Here is a 17,061-nt window from a genome sequence, read left to right on the forward strand (position 1 = left end):
GCTTAAGGACCATTCGCTGTGTGTGAACATGAACACATAGAAACTAGCTTACAAAAGCAATGTTGTACAAAGATTGAATCTTTGTGTGGTAAATGCTGTGAAAATCATAAATGCTGAAACTTAGGAAATTGTTACTTTAACACCAGCAATGCGGTCAGCATAATGGCAGGTGTTCATAAATGGCCTCCTCCTCCTAGGGCACAGCCTTTTATCCACTCACGGATCAAATGGAGGCAGTCACCCTGACTTAACGCTCCTTCATGTGAGACCTGGGACCAGAAATAAAGCTTTCTGTGTCACTCCTTTCCAGAAGTAGTGTTGTGGGTGTGAAAGAGGAGTTGAAATTAATAAAGGTATCTTTGGATTTCTAACCAGCTGGCATTGGCCCACTTGCGACTCTGGCTAAACAACTCGTTTTACCTATCTCCATCTACAGGTAGAGATAATACATCACTATCCTAATAAAGTCAGGAACACTTTTTTTTTTTTTTTTTTTTTTTTTTTTTTTCAGGGAGAGAGGGGGCAAACCTCACAATTAGTGAAAAAAATAAAAGGCAGGCTTGAAAACTTCTTAGGTTGCACACATGTTCAAGTACAAAAAAGTCAGTGAGTGGCCAACTAAAACTTATCAAAGCAGAAAATACATTTTTTTTAGTCAGTTTTTGCTTCAGCTCAGTATAGTGCTTCATGTCCTTGGGACAGAAAAGACCTGATAAAAGGGAGCCGACTGTACGGTACTTACCATCCTCAATGTGCCGCGGGATTCCTGTTACATAAAACGTTCAGCTCTGGCAAAATCTAACCTTCTCTGGTTCAGATGTGTGTAACATAGTCTTTTAAGTCTGGTAGCAAGCCAAGAAAGGAAAAAAATATGCCAAAAAGCAGCATTAAAGGAAAACTTGAAGAACAGCATTTGATTTAGCTTACTGCTCTCCAGTATCATTTTCAAGAGTTAGTATCTAGTCAGTTATTTACAATAATAAGAATTTTAGTCAGACCAGATTTTTATGAAATGAATAAAAACTGTACTTGAAATGAATACTAATTAAATACATTCTTCATGAAAGTCCTTTGAAAAAAGAGCTAGAGCCTCAGAAAGGACATTTTGAAGCAGCTGCGGATTATGTTAAAAAACAGACTGCATTCAGTTAAAAATATTGCTAAGAAGAGGTAGTGTAAACATTATCTTACAAAGCAGAGCAATTTAACCTTCTTTTAAAAATGCTTGAAATAAGAGGCAGAGATTTAATACACAGACGTATTATTTAAGGAAATTCCATGTCAAGCGTTTATTAAAACTGCAGGTTATTAAAGTGTAAGTAACTTAAAAATCAAATAAACAGCTTAAGGGGAAACATGAATTATTGTCACATTCCAACAACATTTGAATTAGTAATACTACAAGCAGATGTTTAAGCTTTATTGTAAAATTCTGTCTTGTCTGGAAAAAAAGATAAATGCTTGTTTCTCCTGAGCATTGTAAATTGTGTACCTCAATACAATATCTAAGCTTTAGACTGAATTCAGCTTTTGCTGATCTGTTTCTTTGTTTTACTGGTTTCTTCTTCATGCTAGACACTTAAACAGTCACAAAAATGCTAGGTACCCAGTGTCTGAAAGTAAAAAGGGAACCCTGGTGCCTAAAAACATTTATTTTCCCCCAAATAACTGGTACATTCAAAGATAACTGGCAATTTCCAAGAAGGAAAATGGAATTTACGTGACTACATTTATGTAAAGTCTATTAAATTTTTCTTTCTTTCTTCTCCCAGAGGAGCAAGTGTTTGCTCTTAGCCTCCCAACCAACTTCATTTTCGTTACCGGTGTGGAGAAGCTGTAGCTGCAGATCTAACACTGATATGTTTGACCAATCTTCCAAAAGTTTTTGAAGGGTTGATATCTAGAAACCCGTAAATAACAGCTGTATAGGTGAGCAAATCCTACACAATTTTTACTGGGCTGTATTTTAGACATTGCTAATATACTCACCTAGCAACAAGAATTAAGTCGTCTTTTTGAGCTAGGGAACTGGAAACAATTAACTTGAAAATGAATTGTCGTTTTTATTTTATTTTTTGGTGAGGTAATGTTAAAAATGTCCCCCTGGACTGCTTCCTTTTGCAGTCCTTAGATCTTCATGCTTGGTTGAGGAATAGATTTGTTATCTCTAGCAAACCTTAGCATAAAGATTTTGTCTGTGCTGTGCTGTAATAGTTGAGACTGAGCTCTGAAGAATGTTCATAGTCTGTTACATTCCTAAAATATGCCAAATTAATACAAATAAAACCAAACGGGGAAGGGTTTTAGTCCAACATGTCCAAGAGAGTATACTTCTACAGCCCCAAGGATTATTTTTTAACAGTTCTGATGTATTGGTTTTGTGAAGTTAGCACCCAAAATATTAGCACAGATATGATTTCAAGTAACTTTTTTGCCCCCTGCCTTCTATTCAAATATATGGCTGTTTTAGAAATAGGTTTATTGCTAGCCTGTTGAACTAAGGAGTTTTGTCTCAGGCAATATGCGTACTTCCCTCTAAAAATGCCTTTGCTTTCCATTCACCTTTGACATGAGTTGTAATGAGAATCATGCTAACTTGCCTCATTATGCTGAGGTACAATGTGCATGTTGGACTGATGTCCTTGGTAGCTCAGCTGTATAGGTGTTGACCCAGTTCTTACTAGCAGCTTTTCTACCCTGGCACTACAAACTCAGTTAGACAGGGGTCATGTTTGAAAACCACTGGATGCGCTTGGAAACCAAAGAGCTCACTGCTGACATTGTTAGAAATAAATATAGTGATAATACAACAACGATTAATTGATGTGCAACCAGTATGGTGTTGGGAACAGAGGTACCTCAGTGGAGGTATGTGATCCGCTTTGCAAAGTGGTTACACTGCGTGACATCCTGAGTCATGAATCCACAGAGTAGCTGGTATTTCAACCTTTATTTTGGTGGCTTTTTTATTATAGGGCTGTACAGAGTAGATTAAAGTAACTGCGTTTTCCACCAGTTTAAAATGAGACATCGGAGGGAAAAGGACAGCTGGTGTATTTCATAATGAACCATCTGGCTTCTTTTGGTAGATCCTCTGATTCCTAATTTATTACTGAATTGTGACAGCATGAAAATCAAAATTATCGATTGTGTGGAATCAGTGTTTCCCTCTGGCACATTTTGTGCTCCTTCAGTTTCTGTCAAAGGATGGTCCTAGGAGGGATAAGGACCTCTCACACTGAGGTTTTGCAAAGCTTGAAAGTCATCTATACCAATTGCCTTTTTTTGGTAATCATGCTGCTTGACATTTATTCTGGAAGACCTACTTTCCAGATGATCACATCTGATCTGAACGTTGTAGAAAGTGCCACTAATCGGTTTTAAGTTTCCATGAGGGATTTTCTGCCTTAGGTTCATATTCCATTTTATTCACATTCTTTTTTTTTTTTCTTTTTTTTTTTTCCTAGTTTACACTGCTAGGAGATTAAAAAATTAACTAGCTAACTGGAACTTGAAATTCAGAAAATACAGATGCAGTAGAGGAATTAGTCAAGTAGGAGAGTGCACACCAAGTCTCAATTTATTTTAAAATTCTCCAAATAATGTATATCTTTGCTTTAACTATATAGTATGTAACCATGTACCTACTACTAAATCTGCCTTCAGAATAAACTTTAGTGGCTGGATGAAAGAGATGTTAGACTTTAGAGGAAAGCATCTGCAAGCCAGCAAGTACATGACGCCTCCATCTCACTGCCAAAAAGGATTTTGAAATGTGATTTCTGAATGAGAAAATTAAAGAAGAAAGGAAAAGTGGAAATGGAAGTTCAGTAAATCAAAGCTAGAAAAGCCGTACTGTTAGAGATAGTAGGGGTGAATGAGACGTAGGCAGTGTAATAAAACAGTAAATAAACAGAGGGAAGTGTACCATAGAGAAATCAGACAAAAAGATTATAAAATTGCTTCAGAAAATCACCCTTAAAATGAAAGAAAAGTGGAAAGAAAGGAGAGCTGAAGACAAAACACGGTGGGAATTTCTTTGTGGTTCAGACTGAAGAAGCAGTAGAGGAGCGTCTTCAGCAGTGCTCTAAGGAAAAGGAAAGAGAGCCTTGAAATTTGGATGGTGTCTCTGATAAGTGGCAAACTAGAATCCAGATCTGAATCCTAATTAATCTTACTGCTGGACATTGAGCTATCCCCAGTGACTGGCTCCTAGCTTCAATTTCTTGTTCTGTGGACATCCATTAAGACCTTACATCTGTGTCTATTTAATAGTGTCAAGGTGTCTGACATACCAAGTGTGGAGCCTTATAGTCAGAATAGCTTTCTGTGACTTTTTTTCTCCTTGGGTGCTTCATCCATAACCATCAGATCACTTCACATCCACCAATAAATTCTGTAGTTTGTATTGCTTTTGAACCTGAGGAGTATATTTACAGTTACTGTCTGTATGTTTTCAGAAGTTGAATATTTTTTCAGAGCTGCAGATCTATGAAATGGCTGCTGTTTGCCTTTTTTTTTTTTTTTTTTTCTCCTTGGAGACAGTATTACTCTCTAACAATGAAAATACCTTTTGCAGTTGAAACATTTTTTCAGCCAGGCTGACTGTACTGAACAGTATTGAGCATGTCCCTGATAAACACAGCACACAACCGTTTTAAAATGCGGTAGCATCACCTCTGCTGAATGTTATGCAGCTGGCATAACCAGGGTAACCTATGGTAAGAGACACCCTTTCAAAAGCACTCTTTCAAAAGCTTACTCTTTGGTATTAAGGCTGGCAATAAGTGATTATTATAAATTAAATGCAGTGTCATTACCACCTAAGGGACAAGTCAGAACATCAACACAGTTTCTTTCTTTCTTGGTGTTGCACTTAGTGTATGTGTGCCTGCTTATGACAGTCTTTCCTTCCTGGCCTCTGAGTAAGTATTGAATGTTGGGCAATTTCATCTAAATTTGACTGCGATGGGATGAAGACTTCTGAGATATTAAGTTCCTGCATATTTCATGAAGATAGACATCCATGTAGATGAGAAATGGTCCATGGAGAGAAAGGCTAATAGGCTCACCCTTTATTAAACATCAGAGAGTCCACAGAAGAAAGAAATGTCAGATACCAGGTCTTGTCCTACTGCTGACAGAGCCATGGGTTATAAGCTCTGCAGTAGGGTTTCAGGCAGGACTTTCTGTCTGGGGATATCTTGGTTATTAGAACATCTGCTGGTGCAGAGAGCTTTCACGTGAATTACACTTGGTAACAGAGCCTGCTGACCAGAACACACTTCAGGGTTTCCTGAAGTTGGGGCACACAGGATAGTAGCTGCAAAGTGGTATTACTCTTTGCAGTCTGCATAAACACTGCGTCTGGATTACTGGCTTTCTGAGGAAGTGATGAGGATGTAAAGGTGTCTCCCTTGCTGGTGGTACCGCTACCATTCAGGCTGTGCCTGCATCTGACATTTGCCACTGAAATTTGGCATCAGTGAAATAACTTTGTGGAAGGGATTTCAGCGAGCTGGCTGGGACTCCTTTGCTCTGTGCTTCGCTGGCAGCTTGTAGCAGGCTGAATGAAGGGGAGGATAGGGTGAGGTGGTAAGATTTTTGCAAGAAGATTTTTCTTCTCTCATTTTAATTGTAGTTTCTTGTTTATATCCACCACCATCAAAAAATAACTGCATGTACTCCAAATTGGGAAAGCTGCCTTGCTTAATCAACAAATACCTGTGTTACATATTACACTGGGTTCCTCAATTTATCCAGACCTGATATGAAGAGATGCCTTGCTCTGTACCTGGAAGCATCTTAAAAAGACTAACAGCAGGGAACAGATATTGATCACAAAAAGCATAAAAACAAATCTATCTCAGAGTTTGGCTCCTAAATTTTCATTAAAGGAAGAACAAATACAGTTTTATCTGAGACAGTATGATTCAGTACTAGTTTTATGTACTTTTATATTAGCAGGTAGCAAATGTAGCTGCATTCTGTCCTCTGTTTCCTTCCTGGTGTCATGGGAGACGTCTTTTATTCTGGCCACAATTCTTCATCCTTCCTGTCTACTATGACCTCCTAGTAAAATTGCTCCTTCCAGTCCATGCTGATTGGTATCGACCTGCCTGTTGGTGGAGCTGGTGTGAGCGCTTCTTACCCATAATCTGTGTGCAGCTGAAAGGGACAGCAGGGGAGACACTGTTACAGCACTGAATATTTTTGTGCATCTTGTATTCTTGCTAGCGAAACGCATTGTGCATTTAGAACGTGGTATGGTGTCCTTGTATTCTTTTGGAGTCACACAAAAATGTAAATAAAAAAATAATATCTACTGACCATTTTTGCTAGTCAAATCTTATTAACGCTAGCCAAGCTATAACATAAGATGAAAATGATGTTGATTTTTCCAAGAAAACAGAATTAAGGTGTGAGGTACTGGACATGTAAACTGGAAGTACTGTGTGGTTTAGAGAAGAAATGTGTCCTGTGGTTTCTATTGTCTTTTAAGCTAATTAAATATCTCTGTGGTAATGGGGAGATGAGGTTGGTGGCTTTTCCCACTGCTCTTCATATTTTAACTTACAGAACTGATTCATTCGGAAAATATCTCAAGACTTGATGTCCATACAAATTTACCATAAAAATGATTTATGATTCCTAACAATTCCTAAAAATAATTCCTAACAAACTTAGGAAAAGCCGCATTCCTTGCAGAAAACTTTAAAAGGTATAAGCCTGAAAGTCTTCTTGCTATCTTTAGCCGCATTGGACCACTGCCTGTAAAACTGTGATAGCATTAAGAATCGTCCACTGACCACAAGCCACGTGTCCTTAGTCCTGAGGAATTGTTGCTTAAACTCTTACCTGAGCCCAGCTGCCAGGCTTTTTACCTGTCTAAAATCATGGCCTCCCAAAGGGAGAGGAACAAGGCTTGGTTTTGGTAGACTTGAAATCAAGAGCCTGAGTTGTACCTGTAAGGAAAAGAGGAAAGCAACATGGCTCCCAAAGACATAATATTAGTTCTTCTGTGCAGCTAACTTTGATGAGTTGACTGTCTCGTTACTACATGTAATGTGTCTGAATGACTTTTCAGGGCTCTTTCTATAAATGAGCCTCTTCTTTGGTCCATGTGAATTTACAGCAAAAGATTTTTTATATATAGTTTATGTTGTGTAATAAAACTGTATATATTTATTTAACATTTATTAAACTTATTTAATATGCAGATATTTATTATTTACATTATATAAACATAAATGCCTTCAAATAGCTATTTCTGCTTGTTGCATATGTTTGAGTTTCATATTCTGTTTTGAACCTTGAAAAGAGTCAGGTAATAGTGTAAATTCATTTTGTATGCTCAGCTGTCTGAAAAAGACAAGTGAAATCCCTCTGTTGCCTTCTGTGGGCTAAGAATGATGCCTCAAAACACCTGGGTGATCAGGGCTAGACAAATGCTGGACCCTGTGATCCTGTGGGGCAGGATTGTCTTGCCTTGTCTTCTCCCCACCATCCACTAACCTTTAAGCTTCATCTTCAGGTAGTGGTTTGTCACGTAAACCTGCGCTGTGGTCTCCCCGGGGAGTGCCATCTTGTTATTCCTGGTTGTTGAGCAAATTCAGAGGTGCAACCAAAGTTAAATAATTATTCCTAATTGTGAGTGTGTTTGGATATTTCTAACGAACATCTTTACTTCAGTGTAATTATAGACTTCTGTGAACACAATATGTTCCCTTAGTTTAGAGGCTGCATTTGTTAAAACGATGAATTAACACATTGCTGCCTTGTTTGGGAGGTTGGACACGATGTGCAGCATTTATTTTTGACACCTGTTTTCTGATACCCTCCCCTTTGCCTAAATAAATGTTTTCCATAGAGTGAGATGGAAAGAAGGTTGATGTAAATAGCTGAGACCTTGCTGCCTCTGGGTGATTCTCAGTGCAGCCAAGTGCAATGCATTGCCGAGAGGCTATACATGGGGTCACATAGAGCAATGTGATTTTTTTTTTGGTATTGGTTGAGTGTAGAAAAATAGCTGTTAAGTGGTCCCGTGCAAGAAGCTGCCTGATATCTCAGTAAGACACCCTGGCACACGGGTTTGCCCTTTTGTCCCTGAGAGTCCTGAGCAGCAAAACTAGACAGAGAGACAGCAATTTCAGTCAGATTCAACTGGGTAGTGTTAGCAGGACAATAACCAACATAAGCGTCGCTATAAAGTGTGGAAAGGAGGCAGAAGCCTGAGGCGGCTGTGTGTGACAGGAACAGGCCTCAGGCATGGCCTGAGGTGGCGGGGAGGCTCTGCTCCCACCCAGCGCTGCCTCTGGGCCCTGAAGCCTCGCTGGCCTGTTTGCTGACCCTGCGTTTCTGAATGAGAACCCACGTTTCCCGTGTTTGACCATATTTTTCTCTCACTAAAGGCTTAAAAATGACCTGAAAGCTGCCTGAAGTCAATGGCTGGCCAACAGTTTCCCTGATGCCTGTGTTTTCATCTTTTATGTTAGAGTAGATGTGAAAGGCGTGCCCCAGTGTGAACGAAAACAGCAGTTTGTATGACAAACCCCATACTGCCAAAACCTGTGGCCTTGAACCCTCACCTCAGGTTTTGTGTCTGTTCTCTTTCAAAGCAACAGCTGTGCTCCTCAGCCAGCACACACTGGCCCCATCAGCTGGAGCCTGCGCACCTGCAAACTTCTGCATTTTGGGATGACAAGACAAGAAGAAGCAGGAGGCTTTTGAGAGATAATATGAAATACTACATAGCTGATGTGAAATGAAAGCAAATTAAACCAGCACACCTCATTAGTCATGTAGAGATTCAAAGATGTTGTTCTGAAAAGGAGCTGTATTCAGTGCAGTAGTATTCACTACAATGCACAACCCGTACATTTTCATTGTCCCCTCTCATATATCCTCCCATTTACATCACTGTTTTGGGGGACATTTGCTTTTTAAACTTCAGGCTTTTGGGTCAGGGACCGCTATTCTGACTCCCCACAATGAAGCACCTGCTAGTAGAGACTGCAGTTTGCCACTGTGCACTCGCTGTACATGTGAAGTAACAGCAGGAATGTTTGCAGGGGCAACCAAAGGAAAAGTTTAAACATATATGGCCTTTAAATATTGACTAATTGATTTAGCACTTGAAAAATATTTGGGACTTGTAGATTTGTCTTCTAAAACTGTAAATAGCTACTGCTAGCAGTCTCCAGCTGGATTCGGGGAACACTGTTGGTCAGAGTGACCTTCCCTCCTGTTCTTCGTTGTTACTAACGGGAGCTGGAAAAAGAATTAATCAGAAATGTCATTCAGATTATTCAAACTATAGTAATCTTTAGATTAAAATGTACCTTTTGAGAAATGAAGCCATTTTTATGATGAGGAAACTAAACTATGTTGAATTAAAGTGCCAGAGATTGTTACAGTTAGGTGTTTATGTAGATTTATACACTCAATTTTGCCTGCTATTTTATGAAATCCTCATGATATAAATTGTTTTGCAGAATCATAAAATGTTTTAGGAGAAATATAGGTTGTGGAGGATAGATTGGATTTTTCAGGGCTGAATGGCTGCTCTGCTTACAGCCTCTGCTGCGGGGAAAATGACACAGTGGCATCGTGGATTTGCAAAGCCATAGACAAACAGCGATGAAAACACAGTAAAATTTTGATATATTAATAAGTCCAGACAGGAAGCATTTATTTGAAAAACATAATGGATAACCCTTTCTTGATCGTTGAGAACTTATAAAAAGTTAGCTCTCGCTCAAAACCCGAACAAACAAGCAGATTTGTCTGTTCTAACTCAGTCCACTGGGATTACCAGTAAGAGCGGAAAAGAGTTTCTTTAACAAACTAGATGAATTGGCTCTCCTAAATGCAGCTGCTCTCTCTGTCATCCTAAGCCACTTTACAGCATGCATAGCTGGTTTGCCGATACTAAATAATGCCTACAACTCACTCAGGATTTTTTTTTTCAAAAACAAACAAACAAACAAAACATCCACAAACAAACCCACCAAACCCCAGCCCTCGAGAGCATCACTAAATAGAGTATTACTTTATGCAAGCAAAAAGTTTGGCCATTTTTTGGTAATGTCCTTCTGGCCCTGCCTGTGCCCCTCAGCAGGATGGGGTGAGGAAATCCCCAAGGAAGGACAAATTGAGATATTTCCTATAGCAGGAGCAGTATGGTTATTTCAGCGCATTGCCTGAGATAAGCTTAAGCCCTATCAGCCCTTCAGGGGGTGCAGAAATTCTGTCCTGGAATACCCTGTCAAGAGGAAAGTTTTCTGATTTCCATTAAAGGTTCAGATTCCTCCAGTGGATGTTTTTTTGAGCAGACAAAAATTTCTGAGAGAAAAAAAAATAGCCTGCCAAAATTTTCCAGCTGGCTCTTGCCGTTAATGTGGGGAGGAGGCATGAGGTTTTTCATAGCTAATAAAGATGTTACGTCCTACTTTATCATGAAGCTTAGTTTTGACTGTGGGAATGTGACTAATTCTTCCACAGATTTAACGCTGGCAAAGTAACACAGTGATTTATGCTCATTAGCTGAGAGCTCTTACCTAACAGCACCTTCTGCTGAATTAACTCTTGCCTCTTGAGTTGTCCAGGTATCAACTAGGGGTCCCACCTCAGGTCCCCTGGCTCATTTTGGCATCAGTTGCCTGCACCAGCCTCTTGAAAATTCCTGCCCATGAAGTCAGCCTGCAGAGATTAGAGGCCGCTGTATCGAGCTGACTTCTTGGATAGGATCTTAAAATGCAAACTTTTGGCGGGCCATGCTCTGCTTTTTTTGCCAGGTCTTTCTAGCTGTCAATTGCCATGATTAATCACAAAGGGAGAAGAAGCAGAGAGGTGGAATTTTTCAGGGCACTTGTGTTGAGGAGGGGCAGGTGGGGACAGCCACTGGTGCTGGCAAGATCTTGTCCAAAGCATGCTTATTCCCAGCAGATGGTGCTGCGCTGGTGGACCTTAGCGAGGGATGGAGCAGAGGAAAGGGCTTGGGCTGGTTGTCTTCCTAGTGCTAATAATTGTCCATCAGCTTGATACACAGCTCCTATGCCACAGGTGTGTACATATATTATCAAAGGAAAGCATTAGGGATCCTGAAGACACTGCAAATTTCTCTGTGCACATGCGGAGTGGAAGTGATCTGTTTGCACAAGTGCATAGGTGTTGTGCAATCTGAATTTCCCTTTGTGGCATTTCTTAAATTTGGTTCATTTGCACTACTGGCCTTGTATTGCATTGCCGCAAGGTTTGCAGAACTTGTATAAATGCACAGCTAGAAATAATGTGCACCCTCATTTCGTTAGTCCTCTTAAATGGGCCAAAGCAGTGCTCCTCTTCCAGTCTTAATAAAGAATTATTAAGCATTTTAAAAAAAAAGGAAGAAAAAAAAACACAACACTTTTTGGTTACCTCATGCTCTACTATTTTGGGGTGAGCTGTAGGTGTGAAAAGCACTTAGCATTTAGGTAAGCAAAACTGCAGTTTTTACATTTCTTTTATGAAATTGCATTTTTACCATTGTAATTGCAAGCATATCCTGAGAATTGACCATAAGCAACATGAGTGCCAACAAAGCTGGCTTGCATATCTCCAGCAGGAAGGCAGTAGCAAGAGTCAGAAGTTATTTTGCTGACCTCCTCCTGCTTTTAATATTAACTTCTTCTAGTGGGATTTGTCTAATTTTCGGAGCAGACAAAAATTTTAGGGCAGCCTTCATATCGCTGGCCTGTTTTGTGCCTCATCAAAACACCTTTCATAGTGCTTAAAAAGAGAGTTTTAAATACGTAGGAGGAACATAAAGTATATGCGAGACATTTTAGATTTTTCTGTGCTTTGAAATAATACCTGATTTTAAGGACGTTATTACCAAGGTCACAGTAACATTATATTAGAACCCTGAACATTGTTTAGTAGGAAATTTTTAACCCTGGAGTCAAAAGACTTGATTATCAGTGTTGAGTGTAATCAAGTAGAATGAGCATATAAGAAATCTTCACAAGCAGCACAGCAAAGCAGCTCAATGTTGTTTCCTTTGCAAGGCCATGGCCTTTTCATCACATCGACTGCACAGATATAGCTGGGCTTGCAGTGTTTTCTCCCCTGCCTTTGTGATTATCACTAAGCAACTGGCCCCTCACTGTTTCTCTGCTCAGAGCTGTTTTACAGAGATTTGCATCATTTCGAACTTTCTCTTTTTTCACAAACTCCATCACAAATTAATGGACTAAAAGAAAAGTGCCTTGGATGAGTGAAATTACTTTGTAGAATAATTATGGATTATATTCTCTTCTCCAACCCTCTATGGAGAGAACATGAAAAGTGTCTCCGCAGCCCCCACAGTGTCCTACTGCTGCTGAAATCTTGCAGGTTTGAAGGTGTTTTGGAGGTGTCTACAAACAATGCATCGAATGTATGTGCTCGTACATAAATGTCCTAGTTCGGCAGCTGAGCAAATCATATGCTGTCAGTGAAATTCAGAGGGTTTCCTACTTTGCCACACAAGACCCAAGATATTTCTGTGCAGAGATCCAATTTATATAACCTGTTTACCCTGTGAGGATGCAAAAAGTCTTGGTTCCTGGGAGAAGCTGACCACCTTCAGTGTCAAATGTCTTCTAGGGGTGAAGGAAAATCAAGTGACTCCCAGCTCCCCCTTTCTGTGCTTTAATACGCTTCTGGATGTCGTGGAAGTATGGGTTGCTATATAGTGAGAGTCTCTATTTTTAATTCAGTTTTTTATTCCATAACTATTTGGGATTTTCGGTTCATCCTTATAGTGGACTTTCATTAACAAGTAGTTGGAAATTGTCCCAGCTTAGTTGTCTTTCATTTAAAAACTTGCTTTACAACTTCTGATAGTGGATGTCTCGTTTGAAGAAACCTCCTTTTCCTGCTCGGATACGAGCCATTCTGCAGAGGCAGTGTGAAAAATCCCATTTCTGAGCTACGGGCATGGTAGGAAATGCCATTCCCACACCCAGCAGAAATACCAGGGCAAGCGTGCTCCTGCCCCACACAATCAAGCCTTGAAGCGTGAGGCTGGTGGTAATTCATCACAGCCTACGAGGTGATTTTTTTCCACGGGGCTCACTCACAACACTCAGGTCTATCTCCTTTCCCAGCACTTGGCATATGCAGTGGACTAAGGTAGCTGCGCTCATGCCTGGAGTCGCGAAACTTCCCCTTCCAGCAGCGCAGCAAGCCACCATTTATTTTTAATTGCTCCCCACCGCGTAGGCCAATTAAGGATGAAGCCAGCAGGGCAAGGATCACTCGCAAACCCTTTGAAGGGAGCAGACCCAGCATTTGCTTCGCCGGAAGGCTGCCATTCACACATTTGTGCAAGAATGCAAACAATTGGGCTCACTCAGTGGGACGGAGCGCCGCCGCGTTCGGTTTGAAGCACTTGCCTAGTGCAGATGGCAGCGAGAGTGGCAGCATCGCTGAATATTATCCCCGGGGTTAGAAACTTTCCAAATGAGATTTACATTCGTGACCCTCCCTGCTTCAGCAGGAAACACCTGCTAAGGCAGCTTTAGGAAATGCCTCTCATTGTCAGCTTCTGTTTGAGCTCTGGGTTTCATAGCCCTTGTGGTTCAGCAGGCTTAAGAACTTGATCTTTTGATAGTATGAAAAGGGAAACGTTAGAGGATGGTAGGCACAGGCGTCATTTTTTGGCTCGTATTTCGTGCTACCATAATTATTCCTATAAAACGCTCACCTGACACATTTATTTTCTTAGCTTGTGAACCTGACAGAAAAGGGAGTTACTGGGTGCCCTGAATAGGTTGGTCATTTCCAGGGAGTCCTGGGTGGAGAGCTTGCTGTGTAGTTGGAATTAGCAACCAAATATTTTAGATTATTTGGGAAAGAAGAGAGCCTGCAAATGTGGTCGTGAGCTATCTGTGCTTTCCTGGTTTTGTGGAACAGAGCTGGCACTTATCTTCAGTTTTGCTCAAAACTGGGAAATTTCAATGTACACAAAATTAAAATGTAACGAGGAGAAATAGTAAACCAAAATGTGGTAAACCCAGTTTTATCCTGGGAAAAGTTTTTCACTTTCTCATCCCAGGATGGCTTGCTTTTGCTTAGTGTGGGCTTGTATCAGCAGCTGGCAGTGGCTTACACATCGCCTTCATGTCTGCTCAGCGGTACAGACACACAGACATCGGGCTCAGGACTGGTCTGATCTCTCCTGTCTGAACCCACAACGTGTAGACAAATGTTAGTCGAAATAAGCCCTAATTCTGGCTTTGTTCTTCTTTTCAACCTTTTTAAAAATTATTTGTAAATTTGTAAATTCATTTGTAATTTTTTTTTTTTTGGGGGGGGGGGGAAGGAGGAAGACTAACTGAGATATCTTATTTTATTAACAACAAGCCTTTTGTGAATGGTTTAAAAACTGTGGCCACAGCTCATATCTGTGTACAGGAGTATTTTCTAGACAAAGGCATTCTCAAACAATATTCATTATGCCTCTTACCTGGGCATTTGTTTAATCTTCTGTCTGAGGAATCCCTGTCTGTCCAGAGGGCTTAGGCTGTACGTGCTTTTCTTTATACAGCAGTAGTGTAAATGAAGCAGCTCAACTGAGACTGCAATGCCAGCGTGTGTAGCTAGCTTTAATTTTACTTGTAAGCCATGTTGCCTCGTTCTCATGCATTATAGAAAACCGGCACCCTCTGGCTTGTGTGTAAATCTTTTTCCCCTAGAAACTCCTCCAGGTGCCCATGAGGGGCTTATTCCCAGGAGCTGGGGTTATCTCTGGCTCCCTGGGCCCCACAGGGCATCTCCCTGCTTCGCTCCCCGTCTGCTCTGCAGCCCCACAGCGGGAAGGACGAGGCATTTCCCGACACACGGAGCCACAGGGCTGGCGCTCCTTTGCCGGGAAACACTGATGCTGCAAACAAGGGAAGGGCTGGCACGGCTGTGCTGCTAAAACAATCGAGTTTCTGGGGTTCCTTTTGCTGTGATCCCGGCTTATCTCTCGCCGTGTGGCTGCTCTGTGAAATCTCCCCGCATGTGAGACTTCTGGGGACGCTGCAGCTTTCTGTTCCACTGAAAGTCATTGTGAGGATCAGGTAGTTGATAGCTGCTAGGGCAAGCTAGCTATTAACATTGCTAAGGGTGTGCTTTTTGCTACATTAAATGTGTTCCAGCAGTCACGTCATGTAAAATTTTAACTATATTTCATCCTTCGTGACAACAAGAAAAGCACTGTTATTCTGCAAAATATTCACAGCTCTGCTGGGTGTAACTTTGTCCTGATTTTCAAGAAACTAACCATTCTGTACAAAATGAATTAAATGAACTGCTGCAATTTTTTCTCCCCCTTTAGCTACCTATAATATTAATATATTATAAAAATGGAAATTCCAAAGCAGTCTTTTCTGGAAAGAAATGCAGTTTCTAAAAAAACGTATAAATAATGATGAAGGGAGAAATATTCGTGTTCTTCTGATAATGGAATAATATGATGCCTGCATGTATTTTAATCTGGCAGTTGATAACTGTACCGCATGGTGATAGAACAATCTTCAGATTTCAGAGCCGGGATCCTCCAGCAGACGCAGAATTGTTTTCGGCATGGTAGAGAATTGTAGCTGGGGAAGAGACAAAGCTGTTCATTGTTAGACGAGGGTTTATCTCCCTGATTGCCTGTAGTGTATGGTTCGTAAGGTAGGATGTGACTGAATATCTGTTTGTATGGCTGTTATAGAAATATATGTGTGTGCATTTGGAATGCAATTTTTCAAAATAAAGCTGGATGTGCACTTCTATGTGTAGTTAATCATTTTACTCTGGTGCTTATATCATGAAAGCTCAACAATTGTGTTACAAAAAAAAATAATATTACGATCATTTGTCTTGTTTTCCCCATGATTGATAAATTCTTGGTGTATCAATACATCAAAACCAAGCCTACATAATATAACAGAAGCCTGTCGTATCAGAGGAAAACCAAAGCATTAGATAAAAGGAAACTACTAACCTATATTCATGAGTACCTAACAGCATTTAATAAGAGCAGCCAATTCAGGCCAAAAGCCATATTTTGCTTTGTAGCAACCAAGTTATCTCACACTGGGGATTTGGCTTGTTATATTTCCTTCCGATGTTTTTGCAGCCAGAAGGTCTTTGAAAGAAAAGTTTTGTTCTGATTTCTTAATAAGATCAGAATCACGTTCCAGTGCACAGAGACCGACTGGGTCTGCAGTTCCTACAGTAGTCTGGATATGTATATTAAGAGAAAAAAAAGGTTTTGCCTATGGTCTAGAAAGTACTCTGTTGCTTCTCCGTAGCCTGAATATTCATTAAAAGAGCTGAAATGAGAAGGCAGAAGAGCCAGCCTACCCTGACCATCCATGCTGCTAAAACAGAGTGCAGAACACAAGAATGACACCGGGCTTTGGAGCCACCCACAGCAACGGGTGGCTAGGGAGAGAAGGTGGTCGTAGGAATGCAGGCAGGGTCAGCTGGGGGAGAGGCTAGCCAAACTGCAGGAAAGCAGATGGAGAGAAATACCAGGTTTTGGAAATGTGTGATGGGAAAAAAAGGATGGCTTTAACTGAAATTGTGAGCTGAGACTCCAAGGTCCTGGTTTCAATATTTGCTTTGGCTCAGGGTCCCGGTGTCTCAGTGAAACAACCCAATATTTCTGTCTTTCAGTTGCCCATTTTTGTCTTTCAGTTGGAAATGCCAGTCAAGATGACCCTCAAGACCACCTCTCCTTAAGATGATCATAATATAGAAAGGCTTTTGGTCTACGAGCTCCAAACAACACCTCAGTGTAGTTCTTTGTTTAGTCGGATTTCCTAGTGAAGTTCTCCCACAGGTTTCTGACCACCTCAAGCCTCTACCACCTTTCCTAGGAACTGTTGCTTTCAACAGAGAGGTTAAAACCTCTGTCCTGACCTGGCACAAATATTTCCCTTTTATTTTTCATCCGATTTCAGTATAGGGGCAACACCCACTATTCAAGAAATGTATGTTTTTCTGCTGCTAGAGGAATAGCTTTTCTTTCCCCTGTTGACATCAATCACAGGTGCAAAC

The sequence above is a fragment of the Cygnus olor genome, chromosome 2 (assembly GCF_009769625.2).
Source record: "Cygnus olor isolate bCygOlo1 chromosome 2, bCygOlo1.pri.v2, whole genome shotgun sequence".
Taxonomy (NCBI): Eukaryota; Metazoa; Chordata; class Aves; order Anseriformes; family Anatidae; genus Cygnus; species Cygnus olor.